Here is a 22,286-nt window from a genome sequence, read left to right on the forward strand (position 1 = left end):
AATGCCGCACTCCCTCCACACTGATCTTCTGACAATGCTGCACTCCCTCCATACTGATCCTCTAACAAGGCTGCACTCTCTCCACATTGATCCTCTGACAATGCTGCACTCCCACCACAGTGAACCTCTGACAATGCTGCACTCCGTCCACACTGATCCTCTGACAATGCTGCACTCCCTCCACACTGATCCTCTGACAATGCTGCACTCCCTCCACACTGATCCTCTGACAATGCTGCACTCCCTCCACACTGACTCTCCGACAATGCTGCACTTCCTCCACACTGACCCTCTGACAATGCTGCACACCCTCCTCACTGATCCACTGACAATGCTGCACCCCCTCCACACTGAACCTCTGACAAAGCTGCACTCTCTCAACACTGATCCTCTGAAAAGGCTGCACTCCCTCCACACTGATCCTCTGACAATGCTGCACTCCCTCCATCCTGACGCTCTGACAGTGCTATACTCCCCCCATACTGATCCTGTGACAATGCTGCACTCTCTCCACGCTATCCTCTGACAATGCAGCACTCCCTCTACACTGATCCTCTGACAATACTGCACTCCCTCCAAACTGAGCCTCTGTCAATGCTGCACCCCCTCCACACTGATCCTCTGACAATGCTGCACTCTCTCCACAGTGATCCTCTGACAATGCTGCACTCTCTCCACACTGACCCTCTGACAATGCTGCACTCCCTCCATACTGATCCTCTGACAATTCTACATTCCCTCCATACTGATCCTCTGACAATTCTGCACTCCCTCCATACTGATCCTCTGACAATGCTGCACTCCCTCCATACTGATCCTCTGACAATTCTGCATTCCCTCCATACTGATCCTGTGACAATTCTCCATTCCCTCCATACTGATCCTCTGACAATGCTGCACTCCCTCCACACTGATCCTCTGACAATGCAGCACTTCCTCGACACTGACCATCGGACAATGCTGCACCCCCTCCACACTGACTCTCTGACAATGCTGCACTCCCCCCATACTGATCCTGTGACAATGCTGCACTCCCTCCACACTGATCCTCTGAAAATTCTACAATCCCTCCATACTGATCCTCTGACAATGCTGCACTCCCTCCACTGTGAACCTCTGACAATGCTGCACTCACTCCACACTGATCCTCTGACAATGCTGCACTCCCTCCATACTGATCCTCTGACAATGCTGCACTCTCTCCACACTGACCCTCTGACAATGCTGCACTCCCTCCACAGTGATCCTCTGACAATGCTGCAATCCGTCCATACTGATCCTCTGACAATTCTGCATTCCCTCCATACTGATCCTCTGACAATGCAGCACTTCCTCGACACTGACCCTCGAACAATGCTGCTCTCCCTCCACACTGATCCTCTGACAATTCTACACTCCCTCCATACTAACCCTCTGACAATGCTGCACTCCCTCCATACTGACCCACTGACCATGCTGCACTCCCTCCACACTGACCCTGTGACAATGCTGCACCCCCTCCACACTGACCCTCTGACAATGCAGCACTCCCTCTACACTGATCCTCTGACAATGCTGCACTCCCTCCAAACTGACCCTCTGACAATGCTGCACCCCCTCCACACTGATCCTCTGACAATGCTGCACTCTCTCCACACTGATCCTCTGACAATGCTGCACTCCCTCCACAGTGATCCTCTGACAATGCTGCACTCCGTCCACAGTGATCCTCTGACAATGCTGCAATACCTCCACACTGATCCTCTGACAATGCTGCACTCCCTCCACAGAGATCCTCTGACAATGCTGCACTCCCTCCACAGTGAATCTCTGACAATGTTGCACTCCGTCCACACTGATCCTCTGACAATGCTGCACTCCCTCCACACTGATCCTCTGACAAATGCTGCAATACCTCCACAGTGATCCTCTGACAATGCTGCACTCCCTCCACAGTGATCCTCTGACAATGCTGCACTCCGTCCACAGTGATCCTCTGACAATGCTGCACTCTCTCCACACTGACCCTCTGACAATGCTGCACTCCCTCCATACTGATCCTCTGACAATTCTGCATTCCCTCCATACTGATCCTCTGACAATGCAGCACTTCCTCGACACTGACGCTCGAACAATGCTGCTCTCCCTCCACACTGATCCTCTGACACTTCTGCACTCCCTCCATACTGATCCTCTGACAATGCTGCACTCTCTCCACACTGACCCTCTGACAATGCTGCACTCCCTCCACAGTGATCCTCTGACAATGCTGCTCTCCGTCCATACTGATCCTCTGACAATTCTGCATTCCCTCCATACTGATCCTCTGACAATGCAGCACTTCCTCGACACTGACCCTCGAACAATGCTGCTCTCCCTCCACACTGATCCTCTGACAATTCTACACTCCCTCCATACTGACCCTCTGACAATGCTGCACTCACTCCACACTGATCCTCTGACAAATCTGCACTCCCTCCATACTGATCCTCTGACAATTCTGCACTCCCTCCACACTGATCCTCTGACAATGCTGCACTCCCTCCACACTGACCCTCTGACGATGCTGCACTCTCTCGACACTGACCCTCTGACAATGCTGCACACCCGCCTCACTGATCCTCTGATAATGCTGCCCTCCCTACACACTGATCCTCTGACAATGCTGCCCCCACCTCCACACTGAATCACTGACAATGCTGCACTCCCTCCACAATGACCCTCAGACAATGCTGCACTACCTCACCACTGACCCTCTGACAATGCTGCACTCTCTCAACACTGACCCTCTGACAATGATGCACCCCCTCCACACTGACTCTCTGCCAATGCTGCACTACCCCCATACTGATCCTGTGACAATGCTGCACTCCCTCCACACTGATCCTCTGACAATGCTGCACCCCCTCCACACTGACTCTCTGACAATGCTGCACTCCCCCCATACTGATCCTGTGACAATGCTGCACTCCCTCCACACTGATCCTCTGACAATGCTGCACCCCCTCCACACTGACTCTCTGACAATGCTGCACTCCCCCCATACTGATCCTGTGACAATGCTGCACTCCCTCCTCACTGATCCTCTGACAATGCTGCACTCCCTCCACACTGACTCTCTGACAATGCTGCACTCCCTCCACACTGACCCCCTGACAATGATGCTCTCCCTCCTCACTGATCCTCTGACAATGCTGCAATACCTCCACACTGATCCTCTGACAATTCTGCACTTCCTCCACAGTGATCCTCTGACAATGCTGCACTCCCTCCACAGTGAACCTCTGACAATGCTGCACTCCGTCCACACTGATCCTCTGACAATGCAGCACTCCCTCAACAGTGAAACTCTGACAAGTCTGCACTCCCTCCACACTGACTCTCTGACAATGCTGAATTCCCTCCACACTGACCCTCTGATAATGCTGCAATACATCCACACTGATCCTCTGACAATGCTGCACTCTCTCCACACTGATCCTCTGACAATGCTGCAATACATCCACACTGATCCTCTGACAATGCTGCACTCTCTCCACACTGATCCTCTGATAATGCTGCAATACATCCACACTGATCCTCTGACAATGCTGCACTCCCTCCACACTGACCCTCTGACAATGATGCACACCCTCCTCACTGATCCTCTGACAATGATGCACTCCCTCCACACTGACCCTCTGACAATTCTATACCCCCTCCACACTGACCCTCTGACAATGCTGCACTCCCTGCACACTGATCCTCTGACAATGCTGCACTCCACCCACACTGATCCTCTGACAATGCTGCACTCCCTCCACAATGACCCTCTGACAATGCTGCACTCCCTGCACACTGATCCTCTGACAATGCTGCACTCCCTCCATGCTGATCCACTGACAATGCTGCACTCCCTCCACACTGACCCTCTGACAATACTGCACTCCCTCCACACTGATCCTCTGACCATGCTGCACCCCCTCCACACTGACCCTCTGACAATGCTACACTCCGTCCACACTGATCCTCTGACAATGCGGCACTCCCTCCACACTCTTCCTCTGACAATGCTGCACTCTCTCCACACTGACCCTCTGACAATGCTGCACTCCCTCCATACTGATCCTCTGACAATTCGGCATTCCCTCCATACTGACTCTCTGACAATGCTGCACTCCCTCCATACTGATTCTCTGACAATGCTAAACTCCCTCCAGACTGATCCTCGGACAATGCAGCACTTCCTCGACACTGACCCTCTCACAATGCTGCACTCCCCCCACACTGACCCTCTGACAATTCTGCACTCGCTCCACACTGATCCTCTGACAATGCTGCACTCCCTCCACACTGACCCTCTGACAATGCTGCACTCCCTACATCCTGACACCCTGACAATGCTGCAATACCTCCACACTGATCCTCTGACAATTCGACACTTCCTCCACAGTGATCCTCTGACAATGCTGCACTCCCTCCACAGTGAACCTCTGACAATGCTGCACTCCCTCCACACTGATCCTCTGACAATGCTGCACTCCCTCAACAGTGAAACTCTGACAAGTCTGCACTCCCTCCACACTGACTCTCTGACAATGCTGAATTCCCTCCACACTGACCCTCTGATAATGCTGCAATACATCCACACTGATCCTCTGACAATGCTGCACTCTCTCCACACTGATCCTCTGACAATGCTGCAATACATCCACACTGATCCTCTGACAATGCTGCACTCTCTCCACACTGATCCTCTGATAATGCTGCAATACATCCACACTGATCCTCTGACAATGCTGCACTCTCTCCACACTCATCCTCTGACAATGCTGCACTCCCTCCTCACTGATCCTCTGACAATTCTGCTCTCCCTCCACACTGACCCTCTGACAATTCTGTACCCCCTCCACACTGACCCTCTGACAATGCTGCACTCCCTCCACACTGATCCTCTGACAATGCTGCACTCCCTCCACACTGATCCACTGACAATTCTGCACTCCCTCCATACTGACTCTCTGACAATGCTGCACTCCCTCCACACTGATCCTCTGACAATGCTGCACTCCCTCCACACTGATCCACTGACAATTCTGCACTCCCTCCACACTGATCCTCTGAAAATGTTGCACTCCCTCCACAGTGATCCTCTGACAATGCTGCACTCCCTCCACAGTGAACCTCTGACAATGCTGCACTCCGTCCAGACTGACTCTCTGACAATGCTGAATTCCCTCCACACTGACCATCTGATAATGCTGCAATACATCCACACTGATCCTCTGACAATGCTGCACTCTCTCCACACTGATCCTCTGACAATGCTGCACTCTCTCCACACTGATCCTCTGACAATGCTGCACTCACTCCACACTGATACTCTGACAATGCTGCACTCCCTCCACACTGATCCTCTGACAATGCTGCACTCCCTCAACAGTGAAACTCTGACAAGTCTGCACTCCCTCCACTCTGATCCTCTGACAATGCTGTATTCCCTCGACACTGACCCTCTGATAATGCTGCAATACATCCTCACTGACCCTCTGACAATGCTGCACTCTCTCCACACTGATCCTCTGACAATGCTGCACTCCCTCCTCACTGATCCTCTGACAATGCTGCTCTCCCTCCACACTGAGCCTCTGACAATTCTGTACCCCCTCCACACTGACCCTCTGACAATGCTGCACTCCCTGCACACTGTACCACTGTCAATGCTGCACTCCCTCCACACTGATCCTCTGACAATGATGCACTCCCTCCACACTGACCCTCTGACAATTCTGTACCCCCTCCACACTGATCGTCTGACAATGCTGCACTCACTCCACACTGATCCTCTGACAATGCTGCACTCCCTCCACACTGAACCTCTGACAATGATGCACTCCCTCCTCACTGATCCTCTGACAATGATGCACTCCCTCCACACTGACCCTCTGACAATTCTGTACCCCCTCCACACTGACCCTCTGACAATGCTGCACTCTCTGCACACTGATCCTCTGACAATGCTGCACTCCCTCCACAATGACCTTCTGACAAAGCTGCACTCCCTCCACACTGATCCTCTGACCATGATGCACCCCCTCCATACTGACCCTTTGACAATGCTGCACTCCCTCCACACTGATCCTCTGACAATTCTGCACTCCCTCCACACTGACCCTCTGACAATACTGCACTCCCTCCACACTGATCCTCTGACCATGCTGCACCCCCTCCACACTGACCCTCTGACAATGCTGCACTCCCTCCACACTGATCCTCTGACAATGCGGCACTCCCTCCATACCAATCCTCTGACAATGTTTTCCTCCTCCACACTGATCCTCTGACAATGCTGCACTCCCTCCACACATGACCCTCTGACAATGCTGCAATCCCCCAACACTGACCCTCTGACAATGCTGCACTCTCTCCTCACTGATCCTCTGACAATGCTGCACCCCCTCCACACTGACTCTCTGACAATGCTGCACTCCCCCCATACTGATCCTGTGACAATGCTGCACTCCCTCCACACTGATCCTCTGACAATGCTGCACCCCCTCCACACTGACTCTCTGACAATGCTGCACTCCCCCCATACTGATCCTGTGACAATGCTGCACACCCTCCAAACTGATCCTCTGACAATGCTGCACTCCCTCCACACTGACCCCCTGACAATGATGCTCTCCCTCCTCACTGATCCTCTGACAATGCTGCACTTCCTCCACAGTGATCCTCTGACAATGCTGCACTCCCTCCACAGTGAACCTCTGACAATGCTGCACTCCGTCCACACTGACTCTCTGACAATGCTGAATTCCCTCCACACTGACCCTCTGATAATGCTGCAATACATCCACACTGATCCTCTGACAATGCTGCACTCTCTCCACACTGATCCTCTGACAATGCTGCACTCTCTCCACACTGATCGTCTGACAATGCTGCACTCACTCCACACTGATCCTCTGACAATGCTGCACTCCCTCCACACTGACCCTCTGACAATGATGCACACCCTCCTCACTGATCCTCTGACAATGATGCACTCCCTCCACACTGACCCTCTGACAATTCTATACCCCCTCCACACTGACCCTCTGACAATGCTGCACTCCCTGCACACTGATCCTCTGACAATGCTGCACTCCACCCACACTGATCCTCTGACAATGCTGCACTCCCTCCACAATGACCCTCTGACAATGCTGCACTCCCTGCACACTGATCCTCTGACAATGCTGCACTCCCTCCAAACTGATCCTCTGACAATTCTGCACTCCCTCCACACTGACCCTCTGACAATACTGCACTCCCTCCACACTGATCCTCTGACCATGCTGCACCCCCTCCACACTGACCCTCTGACAATGCTGCACTCCCTCCACACTGATCCTCTGACAATGCGGCACTCCCTCCACACTGATCCTCTGACAATGCAGCACCCCCTCCATACTGACCCTCTGACAATGCTGCACTCCCTCCATACTGATCCACTGACAATGCTGCACTCCCTCCACACTGACCCTCTGACAATGCTGCACTCCGTCCACACTGATCCTCCGACAATGCTGCATTCCCTCCACAGTGATCCTCTGGCAATGCTACACTCCGTCCACACTGATCCTCTGACAATGCTGCAATACCTCCACACTCTTCCTCTGACAATGCTGCACTCTCTCCACACTGACCCTCTGACAATGCTGCACTCCCTCCATACTGATCCTCTGACAATTCGGCATTCCCTCCATACTGACTCTCTGACAATGCTGCACTCCCTCCATACTGATTCTCTGACAATGCTAAACTCCCTCCAGACTGATCCTCGGACAATGCAGCACTTCCTCGACACTGACCCTCTCACAATGCTGCACTCCCCCCACACTGACCCTCTGACAATTCTGCACTCGCTCCACACTGATCCTCTGACAATGCTGCACTCCCTCCACACTGACCCTCTGACAATGCTGCACTCCCTACATCCTGACCCCCTGACAATGCTGCAATACCTCCACACTGATCCTCTGACAATTCGACACTTCCTCCACAGTGATCCTCTGACAATGCTGCACTCCCTCCACAGTGAACCTCTGACAATGCTGCACTCCCTCCACACTGATCCTCTGACAATGCTGCACTCCCTCAACAGTGAAACTCTGACAAGTCTGCACTCCCTCCACACTGACTCTCTGACAATGCTGAATTCCCTCCACACTGACCCTCTGATAATGCTGCAATACATCCACACTGATCCTCTGACAATGCTGCACTCTCTCCACACTGATCCTCTGACAATGCTGCAATACATCCACACTGATCCTCTGACAATGCTGCACTCTCTCCACACTGATCCTCTGATAATGCTGCAATACATCCACACTGATCCTCTGACAATGCTGCACTCTCTCCACACTCATCCTCTGACAATGCTGCACTCCCTCCTCACTGATCCTCTGACAATTCTGCTCTCCCTCCACACTGACCCTCTGACAATTCTGTACCCCCTCCACACTGACCCTCTGACAATGCTGCACTCCCTCCACACTGATCCTCTGACAATGCTGCACTCCCTCCACACTGATCCACTGACAATTCTGCACTCCCTCCATACTGACTCTCTGACAATGCTGCACTCCCTCCACACTGATCCTCTGACAATGCTGCACTCCCTCCACACTGATCCACTGACAATTCTGCACTCCCTCCACACTGATCCTCTGAAAATGTTGCACTCCCTCCACAGTGATCCTCTGACAATGCTGCACCCCCTCCACAGTGAACCTCTGACAATGCTGCACTCCCTCCAGACTGACTCTCTGACAATGCTGAATTCCCTCCACACTGACCATCTGATAATGCTGCAATACATCCACACTGATCCTCTGACAATGCTGCACTCTCTCCACACTGATCCTCTGACAAGGCTGCACTCTCTCCAAAATGATCCTCTGACAATGCTGCACTCACTCCACACTGATACTCTGACAATGCTGCACTCCCTCCACACTGATCCTCTGACAATGCTGCACTCCCTCAACAGTGAAACTCTGACAAGTCTGCACTCCCTCCACTCTGATCCTCTGACAATGCTGAATTCCCTCGACACTGACCCTCTGATAATGCTGCAATACATCCACACTGACCCTCTGACAATGCTGCACTCTCTCCACACTGATCCTCTGACAATGCTGCACTCCCTCCTCACTGATCCTCTGACAATGCTGCTCTCCCTCCACACTGAGCCTCTGACAATTCTGTACCCCCTCCACACTGACCCTCTGACAATGCTGCACTCCCTGCACACTGTACCACTGTCAATGCTGCACTCCCTCCACACTGATCCTCTGACAATGATGCACTCCCTCCACACTGACCCTCTGACAATTCTGTACCCCCTCCACACTGATCGTCTGACAATGCTGCACTCACTCCACACTGATCCTCTGACAATGCTGCACTCCCTCCACACTGAACCTCTGACAATGATGCACTCCCTCCTCACTGATCCTCTGACAATGATGCACTCCCTCCACACTGACCCTCTGACAATTCTGTACCCCCTCCACACTGACCCTCTGACAATGCTGCACTCTCTGCACACTGATCCTCTGACAATGCTGCACTCCCTCCACAATGACCTTCTGACAAAGCTGCACTCCCTCCACACTGATCCTCTGACCATGATGCACCCCCTCCATACTGACCCTTTGACAATGCTGCACTCCCTCCACACTGATCCTCTGACAATTCTGCACTCCCTCCACACTGACCCTCTGACAATACTGCACTCCCTCCACACTGATCCTCTGACCATGCTGCACCCCCTCCACACTGACCCTCTGACAATGCTGCACTCCCTCCACACTGATCCTCTGACAATGCGGCACTCCCTCCATACCAATCCTCTGACAATGTTTTCCTCCTCCACACTGATCCTCTGACAATGCTGCACTCCCTCCACACATGACCCTCTGACAATGCTGCACTCCCCCAACACTGACCCTCTGACAATGCTGCACTCTCTCCTCACTGATCCTCTGACAATGCTGCACCCCCTCCACACTGACTCTCTGACAATGCTGCACTCCCCCCATACTGATCCTGTGACAATGCTGCACTCCCTCCACACTGATCCTCTGACAATGCTGCACCCCCTCCACACTGACTCTCTGACAATGCTGCACTCCCCCCATACTGATCCTGTGACAATGCTGCACACCCTCCAAACTGATCCTCTGACAATGCTGCACTCCCTCCACACTGACCCCCTGACAATGATGCTCTCCCTCCTCACTGATCCTCTGACAATGCTGCACTTCCTCCACAGTGATCCTCTGACAATGCTGCACTCCCTCCACAGTGAACCTCTGACAATGCTGCACTCCGTCCACACTGATCCTCTGACAATGCTGCACTCCCTCAACAGTGAAACTCTGACAAGTCTGCACTCCCTCCACACTGACTCTCTGACAATGCTGAATTCCCTCCACACTGACCCTCTGATAATGCTGCAATACATCCACACTGATCCTCTGACAATGCTGCACTCTCTCCACACTGATCCTCTGACAATGCTGCACTCTCTCCACACTGATCGTCTGACAATGCTGCACTCACTCCACACTTATCCTCTGACAATGCTGCACTCCCTCCACACTGATCCTCTGACAATGCTGCACTCCCTCCACACTGACCCTCTGACAATGATGCACACCCTCCTCACTGATCCTCTTACAATGATGCACTCCCTCCACACTGACCCTCTGACAATTCTATACCCCCTCCACACTGACCCTCTGACAATGCTGCACTCCCTGCACACTGATCCTCTGACAATGCTGCACTCCACCCACACTGATCCTCTGACAATGCTGCACTCCCTCCACAATGACCCTCTGACAATGCTGCACTCCCTGCACACTGATCCTCTGACAATGCTGCACTCCCTCCAAACTGATCCTCTGACAATTCTGCACTCCCTCCACACTGACCCTCTGACAATACTGCACTCCCTCCACACTGATCCTCTGACCATGCTGCACCCCCTCCACACTGACCCTCTGACAATGCTGCACTCCCTCCACACTGATCCTCTGACAATGCGGCACTCCCTCCATACCAATCCTCTGACAATGCTGCACTCCCCCAACACTGACCCTCTGACAATGCTGCACTCTCTCCTCACTGATCCTCTGACAATGCTGCACTCCCTCCACACTGATCCTCTGACAATGCAGCACCCCCTCCATACTGACCCTCTGACAATGCTGCACTCCCTCCATACTGATCCACTGACAATGCTGCACTCCCTCCACACTGACCCTCTGACAATGCTGCACTCCGTCCACACTGATCCTCCGACAATGCTGCATTCCCTCCACAGTGATCCTCTGGCAATGCTACACTCCGTCCACACTGATCCTCTGACAATGCTGCAATACCTCCACACTCTTCCTCTGACAATGCTGCACTCTCTCCACACTGACCCTCTGACAATGCTGCACTCCCTCCATACTGATCCTCTGACAATTCGGCATTCCCTCCATACTGACTCTCTGACAATGCTGCACTCCCTCCATACTGATTCTCTGACAATGCTAAACTCCCTCCAGACTGATCCTCGGACAATGCAGCACTTCCTCGACACTGACCCTCTCACAATGCTGCACTCCCCCCACACTGACCCTCTGACAATTCTGCACTCGCTCCACACTGATCCTCTGACAATGCTGCACTCCCTCCACACTGACCCTCTGACAATGCTGCACTCCCTACATCCTGACCCCCTGACAATGCTGCAATACCTCCACACTGATCCTCTGACAATTCGACACTTCCTCCACAGTGATCCTCTGACAATGCTGCACTCCCTCCACAGTGAACCTCTGACAATGCTGCACTCCCTCCACACTGATCCTCTGACAATGCTGCACTCCCTCAACAGTGAAACTCTGACAAGTCTGCACTCCCTCCACACTGACTCTCTGACAATGCTGAATTCCCTCCACACTGACCCTCTGATAATGCTGCAATACATCCACACTGATCCTCTGACAATGCTGCACTCTCTCCACACTGATCCTCTGACAATGCTGCAATACATCCACACTGATCCTCTGACAATGCTGCACTCTCTCCACACTGATCCTCTGATAATGCTGCACTCTCTCCACACTCATCCTCTGACAATGCTGCACTCCCTCCTCACTGATCCTCTGACAATTCTGCTCTCCCTCCACACTGACCCTCTGACAATTCTGTACCCCCTCCACACTGACCCTCTGACAATGCTGCACTCCCTCCACACTGATCCTCTGACAATGCTGCACTCCCTCCACACTGATCCACTGACAATTCTGCACTCCCTCCATACTGACTCTCTGACAATGCTGCACTCCCTCCACACTGATCCTCTGACAATGCTGCACTCCCTCCACACTGATCCACTGACAATTCTGCACTCCCTCCACACTGATCCTCTGAAAATGTTGCACTCCCTCCACAGTGATCCTCTGACAATGCTGCACTCCCTCCACAGTGAACCTCTGACAATGCTGCACTCCCTCCAGACTGACTCTCTGACAATGCTGAATTCCCTCCACACTGACCATCTGATAATGCTGCAATACATCCACACTGATCCTCTGACAATGCTGCACTCTCTCCACACTGATCCTCTGACAATGCTGCACTCTCTCCACACTGATCCTCTGACAATGCTGCACTCACTCCACACTGATACTCTGACAATGCTGCACTCCCTCCACACTGATCCTCTGACAATGCTGCACTCCCTCAACAGTGAAACTCTGACAAGTCTGCACTCCCTCCACTCTGATCCTCTGACAATGCTGAATTCCCTCGACACTGACCCTCTGATAATGCTGCAATACATCCACACTGACCCTCTGACAATGCTGCACTCTCTCCACACTGATCCTCTGACAATGCTGCACTCCCTCCTCACTGATCCTCTGACAATGCTGCTCTCCCTCCACACTGAGCCTCTGACAATTCTGTACCCCCTCCTCACTGACCCTCTGACAATGCTGCACTCGCTGCACACTGTACCACTGTCAATGCTGCACTCCCTCCACACTGATCCTCTGACAATGATGCACTCCCTCCACACTGACCCTCTGACAATTCTGTACCCCCTCCACACTGATCGTCTGACAATGCTGCACTCACTCCAAACTGATCCTCTGACAATGCTGCACTCCCTCCACACTGAACCTCTGACAATGATGCACTCCCTCCTCACTGATCCTCTGACAATGATGCACTCCCTCCACACTGACCCTCTGACAATTCTGTACCCCCTCCACACTGACCCTCTGACAATGCTGCACTCCCTGCACACTGATCCTCTGACAATGCTGCACTCCACCCACACTGATCCTCTGACAATGCTGCACTCCCTCCATACTGACCCTCTGACAATGCTGCACTCCACCCACACTGATCCTCTGACAATGCTGCACTCCCTCCATACTGACTCTCTGACAATGCTGCACTCCCTCCATACTGATTCTCTGACAATGCTAAACTCCCTCCAGACTGATCCTCGGACAATGCAGCACTTCCTCGACACTGACCCTCTCACAATGCTGCACTCCCCCCACACTGACCCTCTGACAATTCTGCACTCGCTCCACACTGATCTTCTGACAATGCTGCACTCCCTCCACACTGACCCTCTGACAATGCTGCACTCCCTACATCCTGACCCCCTGACAATGCTGCAATACCTCCACACTGATCCTCTGACAATTCGACACTTCCTCCACAGTGATCCTCTGACAATGCTGCACTCCCTCCACAGTGAACCTCTGACAATGCTGCACTCCGTCCACACTGATCCTCTGACAATGCAGCACTCCCTCAACAGTGAAACTCTGACAAGTCTGCACTCCCTCCACACTGACTCTCTGACAATGCTGAATTCCCTCCACACTGACCCTCTGATAATGCTGCAATACATCCACACTGATCCTCTGACAATGCTGCACTCTCTCCACACTGATCCTCTGACAATGCTGCACTCTCTCCACACTGATCGTCTGACAATGCTGCACTCACTCCACACTGATCCTCTGACAATGCTGCACTCCCTCCACACTGATCCTCTGACAATGCTGCACTCCCTCCACACTGACCCTCTGACAATGATGCACACCCTCCTCACTGATCCTCTGACAATGATGCACTCCCTCCACACTGACCCTCTGACAATTCTATACCCCCTCCACACTGACCCTCTGACAATGCTGCACTCCCTGCACACTGATCCTCTGACAATGCTGCACTCCACCCACACTGATCCTCTGACAATGCTGCACTCCCTCCACAATGACCCTCTGACAATGCTGCACTCCCTGCACACTGATCCTCTGACAATGCTGCACTCCCTCCAAACTGATCCTCTGACAATTCTGCACTCCCTCCACACTGACCCTCTGACAATACTGCACTCCCTCCACACTGATCCTCTGACCATGCTGCACCCCCTCCACACTGACCCTCTGACAATGCTGCACTCCCTCCACACTGATCCTCTGACAATGCGGCACTCCCTCCATACCAATCCTCTGACAATGCTGCACTCCCCCAACACTGACCCTCTGACAATGCTGCACTCTCTCCTCACTGATCCTCTGACAATGCTGCACTCCCTCCACACTGATCCTCTGACAATGCAGCACCCCCTCCATACTGACCCTCTGACAATGCTGCACTCCCTCCATACTGATCCACTGACAATGCTGCACTCCCTCCACACTGACCCTCTGACAATGCTGCACTCCGTCCACACTGATCCTCCGACAATGCTGCATTCCCTCCACAGTGATCCTCTGGCAATGCTACACTCCGTCCACACTGATCCTCTGACAATGCTGCAATACCTCCACACTCTTCCTCTGACAATGCTGCACTCTCTCCACACTGACCCTCTGACAATGCTGCACTCCCTCCATACTGATCCTCTGACAATTCGGCATTCCCTCCATACTGACTCTCTGACAATGCTGCACTCCCTCCATACTGATTCTCTGACAATGCTAAACTCCCTCCAGACTGATCCTCGGACAATGCAGCACTTCCTCGACACTGACCCTCTCACAATGCTGCACTCCCCCCACACTGACCCTCTGACAATTCTGCACTCGCTCCACACTGATCCTCTGACAATGCTGCACTCCCTCCACACTGACCCTCTGACAATGCTGCACTCCCTACATCCTGACCCCCTGACAATGCTGCAATACCTCCACACTGATCCTCTGACAATTCGACACTTCCTCCACAGTGATCCTCTGACAATGCTGCACTCCCTCCACAGTGAACCTCTGACAATGCTGCACTCCCTCCACACTGATCCTCTGACAATGCTGCACTCCCTCAACAGTGAAACTCTGACAAGTCTGCACTCTCTCCTCACTGATCCTCTGACAATGCTGCACTCCCTCCACACTGATCCTCTGACAATGCAGCACCCCCTCCATACTGACCCTCTGACAATGCTGCACTCCCTCCATACTGATCCACTGACAATGCTGCACTCCCTCCACACTGACCCTCTGACAATGCTGCACTCCGTCCACACTGATCCTCCGACAATGCTGCATTCCCTCCACAGTGATCCTCTGGCAATGCTACACTCCGTCCACACTGATCCTCTGACAATGCTGCAATACCTCCACACTCTTCCTCTGACAATGCTGCACTCTCTCCACACTGACCCTCTGACAATGCTGCACTCCCTCCATACTGATCCTCTGACAATTCGGCATTCCCTCCATACTGACTCTCTGACAATGCTGCACTCCCTCCATACTGATTCTCTGACAATGCTAAACTCCCTCCAGACTGATCCTCGGACAATGCAGCACTTCCTCGACACTGACCCTCTCACAATGCTGCACTCCCCCCACACTGACCCTCTGACAATTCTGCACTCGCTCCACACTGATCCTCTGACAATGCTGCACTCCCTCCACACTGACCCTCTGACAATGCTGCACTCCCTACATCCTGACCCCCTGACAATGCTGCAATACCTCCACACTGATCCTCTGACAATTCGACACTTCCTCCACAGTGATCCTCTGACAATGCTGCACTCCCTCCACAGTGAACCTCTGACAATGCTGCACTCCGTCCACACTGATCCTCTGACAATGCAGCACTCCCTCAACAGTGAAACTCTGACAAGTCTGCACTCCCTCCACACTGACTCTCTGACAATGCTGAATTCCCTCCACACTGACCCTCTGATAATGCTGCAATACATCCACACTGATCCTCTGACAATGCTGCACTCTCTCCACACTGATCCTCTGACAATGCTGCACTCTCTCCACACTGATCGTCTGACAATGCTGCACTCACTCCACACTGATCCTCTGACAATGCTGCACTCCCTCCACACTGATCCTCTGACAATGCTGCACTCCCTCCACACTGACCCTCTGACAATGATGCACACCCTCCTCACTGATCCTCTGACAATGATGCACTCCCTCCACACTGACCCTCTGACAATTCTGTACCCCCTCCACACTGACCCTCTGACAATGCTGCACTCCCTGCACACTGATCCTCTGACAATGCTGCACTCCACCCACACTGATCCTCTGACAATGCTGCACTCCCTCCACAATGACCCTCTGACAATGCTGCACTCCCTCCACACTGATCCTCTGACAATGCTGCACTCCCTCCACACTGATCCACTGACAATTCTGCACTCCCTCCACACTGATCCTCTGAAAATGTTGCACTCCCTCCACAGTGATCCTCTGACAATGCTGCACTCCCTCCACAGAGAACCTCTGACAATGCTGCACTCCCTCCAGACTGACTCTCTGACAATGCTGAATTCCCTCCACACTGACCATCTGATAATGCTGCAATACATCCACACTGATCCTCTGACAATGCTGCACTCTCTCCACACTGATCCTCTGACAATGCTGCACTCTCTCCACACTGATCCTCTGACAATGCTGCACTCACTCCACACTGATACTCTGACAATGCTGCACTCCCTCCACACTGATCCTCTGACAATGCTGCACTCCCTCAACAGTGAAACTCTGACAAGTCTGCACTCCCTCCACTCTGATCCTCTGACAATGCTGAATTCCCTCGACACTGACCCTCTGATAATGCTGCAATACATCCACACTGACCCTCTGACAATGCTGCACTCTCTCCACACTGATCCTCTGACAATGCTGCACTCCCTCCTCACTGATTCTCTGACAATGCTGCTCTCCCTCCACACTGAGCCTCTGACAATTCTGTACCCCCTCCACACTGACCCTCTGACAATGCTGCACTCCCTGCACACTGTACCACTGTCAATGCTGCACTCCCTCCACACTGATCCTCTGACAATGATGCACTCCCTCCACACTGACCCTCTGACAATTCTGTACCCCCTCCACACTGATCGTCTGACAATGCTGCACTCACTCCAAACTGATCCTCTGACAATGCTGCACTCCCTCCACACTGAACCTCTGACAATGATGCACTCCCTCCTCACTGATCCTCTGACAATGATGCACTCCCTCCACACTGACCCTCTGACAATTCTGTACCCCCTCCACACTGACCCTCTGACAATGCTGCACTCCCTGCACACTGATCCTCTGACAATGCTGCACTCCACCCACACTGATCCTCTGACAATGCTGCACTCCCTCCACAATGACCTTCTGACAAAGCTGCACTCCCTCCACACTGATCCTCTGACCATTATGCACCCCCTCCATACTGACCCTTTGACAATGCTGCACTCCCTCCACACTGATCCTCTGACAATTCTGCACTCCCTCCACACTGACCCTCTGACAATACTGCACTCCCTCCACACTGATCCTCTGACCATGCTGCACCCCCTCCACACTGACCCTCTGACAATGCTGCACTCCCTCCACACTGATCCTCTGACAATGCGGCACTCCCTCCATACCAATCCTCTGACAATGTTTTCCTCCTCCACACTGATCCTCTAACAATGCTGCACTCCCTCCACACATGACCCTCTGACAATGCTGCACTCCCCCAACACTGACCCTCTGACAATGCTGCACTCTCTCCTCACTGATCCTCTGACAATGCTGCACCCACTCCACACTGACTCTCTGACAATGCTGCACTCCCCCCATACTGATCCTGTGACAATGCTGCACTCCCTCCACACTGATCCTCTGACAATGCTGCACCCCCTCTACACTGACTCTCTGACAATGCTGCACTCCCCCCATACTGATCCTGTGACAATGCTGCACACCCTCCAAACTGATCCTCTGACAATGCTGCACTCCCTCCACACTGACCCCCTGACAATGATGCTCTCCCTCCTCACTGATCCTCTGACAATGCTGCACATCCTCCACAGTGATCCTCTGACAATGCTGCACTCCCTCCACAGTGAACCTCTGACAATGCTGCACTCCGTCCACACTGATCCTCTGACAATGCTGCACTCCCTCAACAGTGAAACTCTGACAAGTCTGCACTCCCTCCACACTGACTCTCTGACAATGCTGAATTCCCTCCACACTGACCCTCTGATAATGCTGCAATACATCCACACTGATCCTCTGACAATGCTGCACTCTCTCCACACTGATCCTCTGACAATGCTGCACTCTCTCCACACTGATCGTCTGACAATGCTGCACTCACTCCACACTGATCCTCTGACAATGCTGCACTCCCTCCACACTGATCCTCTGACAATGCTGCACTCCCTCCACACTGACCCTCTGACAATGATGCACACCCTCCTCACTGATCCTCTGACAATGATGCACTCCCTCCACACTGACCCTCTGACAATTCTATACCCCCTCCACACTGACCCTCTGACAATGCAGCACTTCCTCGACACTGACCCTCTCACAATGCTGCACTCCCCCCACACTGACCCTCTGACAATTCTGCACTCGCTCCACACTGATCCTCTGACAATGCTGCACTCCACCCACACTGATCCTCTGACAATGCTGCACTCCCTCCACAATGACCCTCTGACAATGCTGCACTCCCTGCACACTGATCCTCGGACAATGCAGCACTTCCTCGACACTGACCCTCTCACAATGCTGCACTCCCCCCACACTGACCCTCTGACAATTCTGCACTCGCTCCACACTGATCCTCTGACAATGCTGCACTCCCTCCACACTGACCCTCTGACAATGCTGCACTCCCTACATCCTGACCCCCTGACAATGCTGCAATACCTCCACACTGATCCTCTGACAATTCGACACTTCCTCCACAGTGATCCTCTGACAATGCTGCACTCCCTCCACAGTGAACCTCTGACAATGCTGCACTCCCTCCACACTGATCCTCTGACAATGCAGCACTCCCTCAACAGTGAAACTCTGACAAGTCTGCACTCCCTCCACACTGACTCTCTGACAATGCTGAATTCCCTCCACACTGACCCTCTGATAATGCTGCAATACATCCACACTGATCCTCTGACAATGCTGCACTCTCTCCACACTGATCCTCTGACAATGCTGCACTCTCTCCACACTGATCGTCTGACAATGCTGCACTCACTCCACACTGATCCTCTGACAATGCTGCACTCCCTCCACACTGATCCTCTGACAATGCTGCACTCCCTCCACACTGACCCTCTGACAATGATGCACACCCTCCTCACTGATCCTCTGACAATGATGCACTCCCTCCACACTGACCCTCTGACAATTCTATACCCCCTCCACACTGACCCTCTGACAATGCTGCACTCCCTGCACACTGATCCTCTGACAATGCTGCACTCCACCCACACTGATCCTCTGACAATGCTGCACTCCCTCCACAATGACCCTCTGACAATGCTGCACTCCCTGCACACTGATCCTCTGACAATGCTGCACTCCCTCCAAACTGATCCTCTGACAATTCTGCACTCCCTCCACACTGACCCTCTGACAATACTGCACTCCCTCCACACTGATCCTCGGACCATGCTGCACCCCCTCCACACTGACCCTCTGACAATGCTGCACTCCCTCCACACTGATCCTCTGACAATGCGGCACTCCCTCCATACCAATCCTCTGACAATGCTGCACTCCCCCAACACTGACCCTCTGACAATGCTGCACTCTCTCCTCACTGATCCTCTGACAATGCTGCACTCCCTCCACACTGATCCTCTGACAATGCAGCACCCCCTCCATACTGACCCTCTGACAATGCTGCACTCCCTCCATACTGAACCACTGACAATGCTGCACTCCCTCCACACTGACCCTCTGACAATGCTGCACTCCGTCCACACTGATCCTCCGACAATGCTGCATTCCCTCCACAGTGATCCTCTGGCAATGCTACACTCCGTCCACACTGATCCTCTGACAATGCTGCAATACCTCCACACTCTTCCTCTGACAATGCTGCACTCTCTCCACACTGACCCTCTGACAATGCTGCACTCCCTCCATACTGATCCTCTGACAATTCGGCATTCCCTCCATACTGACTCTCTGACAATGCTGCACTCCCTCCATACTGATTCTCTGACAATGCTAAACTCCCTCCAGACTGATCCTCGGACAATGCAGCACTTCCTCGACACTGACCCTCTCACAATGCTGCACTCCCCCCACACTGACCCTCTGACAATTCTGCACTCGCTCCACACTGATCCTCTGACAATGCTGCACTCCCTCCACACTGACCCTCTGACAATGCTGCACTCCCTACATCCTGACCCCCTGACAATGCTGCAATACCTCCACACTGATCCTCTGACAATTCGACACTTCCTCCACAGTGATCCTCTGACAATGCTGCACTCCCTCCACAGTGAACCTCTGACAATGCTGCACTCCCTCCACACTGATCCTCTGACAATGCTGCACTCCCTCAACAGTGAAACTCTGACAAGTCTGCACTCCCTCCACACTGACTCTCTGACAATGCTGAATTCCCTCCACACTGACCCTCTGATAATGCTGCAATACATCCACACTGATCCTCTGACAATGCTGCACTCTCTCCACACTGATCCTCTGACAATGCTGCAATACATCCACACTGATCCTCTGACAATGCTGCACTCTCTCCACACTGATCCTCTGATAATGCTGCAATACATCCACACTGATCCTCTGACAATGCTGCACTCTCTCCACACTCATCCTCTGACAATGCTGCACTCCCTCCTCACTGATCCTCTGACAATTCTGCTCTCCCTCCACACTGACCCTCTGACAATTCTGTACCCCCTCCACACTGACCCTCTGACAATGCTGCACTCCCTCCACACTGATCCTCTGACAATGCTGCACTCCCTCCACACTGATCCACTGACAATTCTGCACTCCATCCATACTGACTCTCTGACAATGCTGCACTCCCTCCACACTGATCCTCTGACAATGCTGCACTCCCTCCACACTGATCCACTGACAATTCTGCACTCCCTCCACACTGATCCTCTGAAAATGTTGCACTCCCTCCACAGTGATCCTCTGACAATGCTGCACTCCCTCCACAGAGAACCTCTGACAATGCTGCACTCCCTCCAGACTGACTCTCTGACAATGCTGAATTCCCTCCACACTGACCATCTGATAATGCTGCAATACATCCACACTGATCCTCTGACAATGCTGCACTCTCTCCACACTGATCCTCTGACAATGCTGCACTCTCTCCACACTGATCCTCTGACAATGCTGCACTCACTCCACACTGATACTCTGACAATGCTGCACTCCCTCCACACTGATCCTCTGACAATGCTGCACTCCCTCAACAGTGAAACTCTGACAAGTCTGCACTCCCTCCACTCTGATCCTCTGACAATGCTGAATTCCCTCGACACTGACCCTCTGATAATGCTGCAATACATCCACACTGACCCTCTGACAATGCTGCACTCTCTCCACACTGATCCTCTGACAATGCTGCACTCCCTCCTCACTGATTCTCTGACAATGCTGCTCTCCCTCCACACTGAGCCTCTGACAATTCTGTACCCCCTCCACACTGACCCTCTGACAATGCTGCACTCCCTGCACACTGTACCACTGTCAATGCTGCACTCCCTCCACACTGATCCTCTGACAATGATGCACTCCCTCCACACTGACCCTCTGACAATTCTGTACCCCCTCCACACTGATCGTCTGACAATGCTGCACTCACTCCAAACTGATCCTCTGACAATGCTGCACTCCCTCCACACTGAACCTCTGACAATGATGCACTCCCTCCTCACTGATCCTCTGACAATGATGCACTCCCTCCACACTGACCCTCTGACAATTCTGTAC

This window comes from Chiloscyllium punctatum, chromosome 50, assembly GCF_047496795.1.
Source record: "Chiloscyllium punctatum isolate Juve2018m chromosome 50, sChiPun1.3, whole genome shotgun sequence".
Taxonomy (NCBI): Eukaryota; Metazoa; Chordata; class Chondrichthyes; order Orectolobiformes; family Hemiscylliidae; genus Chiloscyllium; species Chiloscyllium punctatum.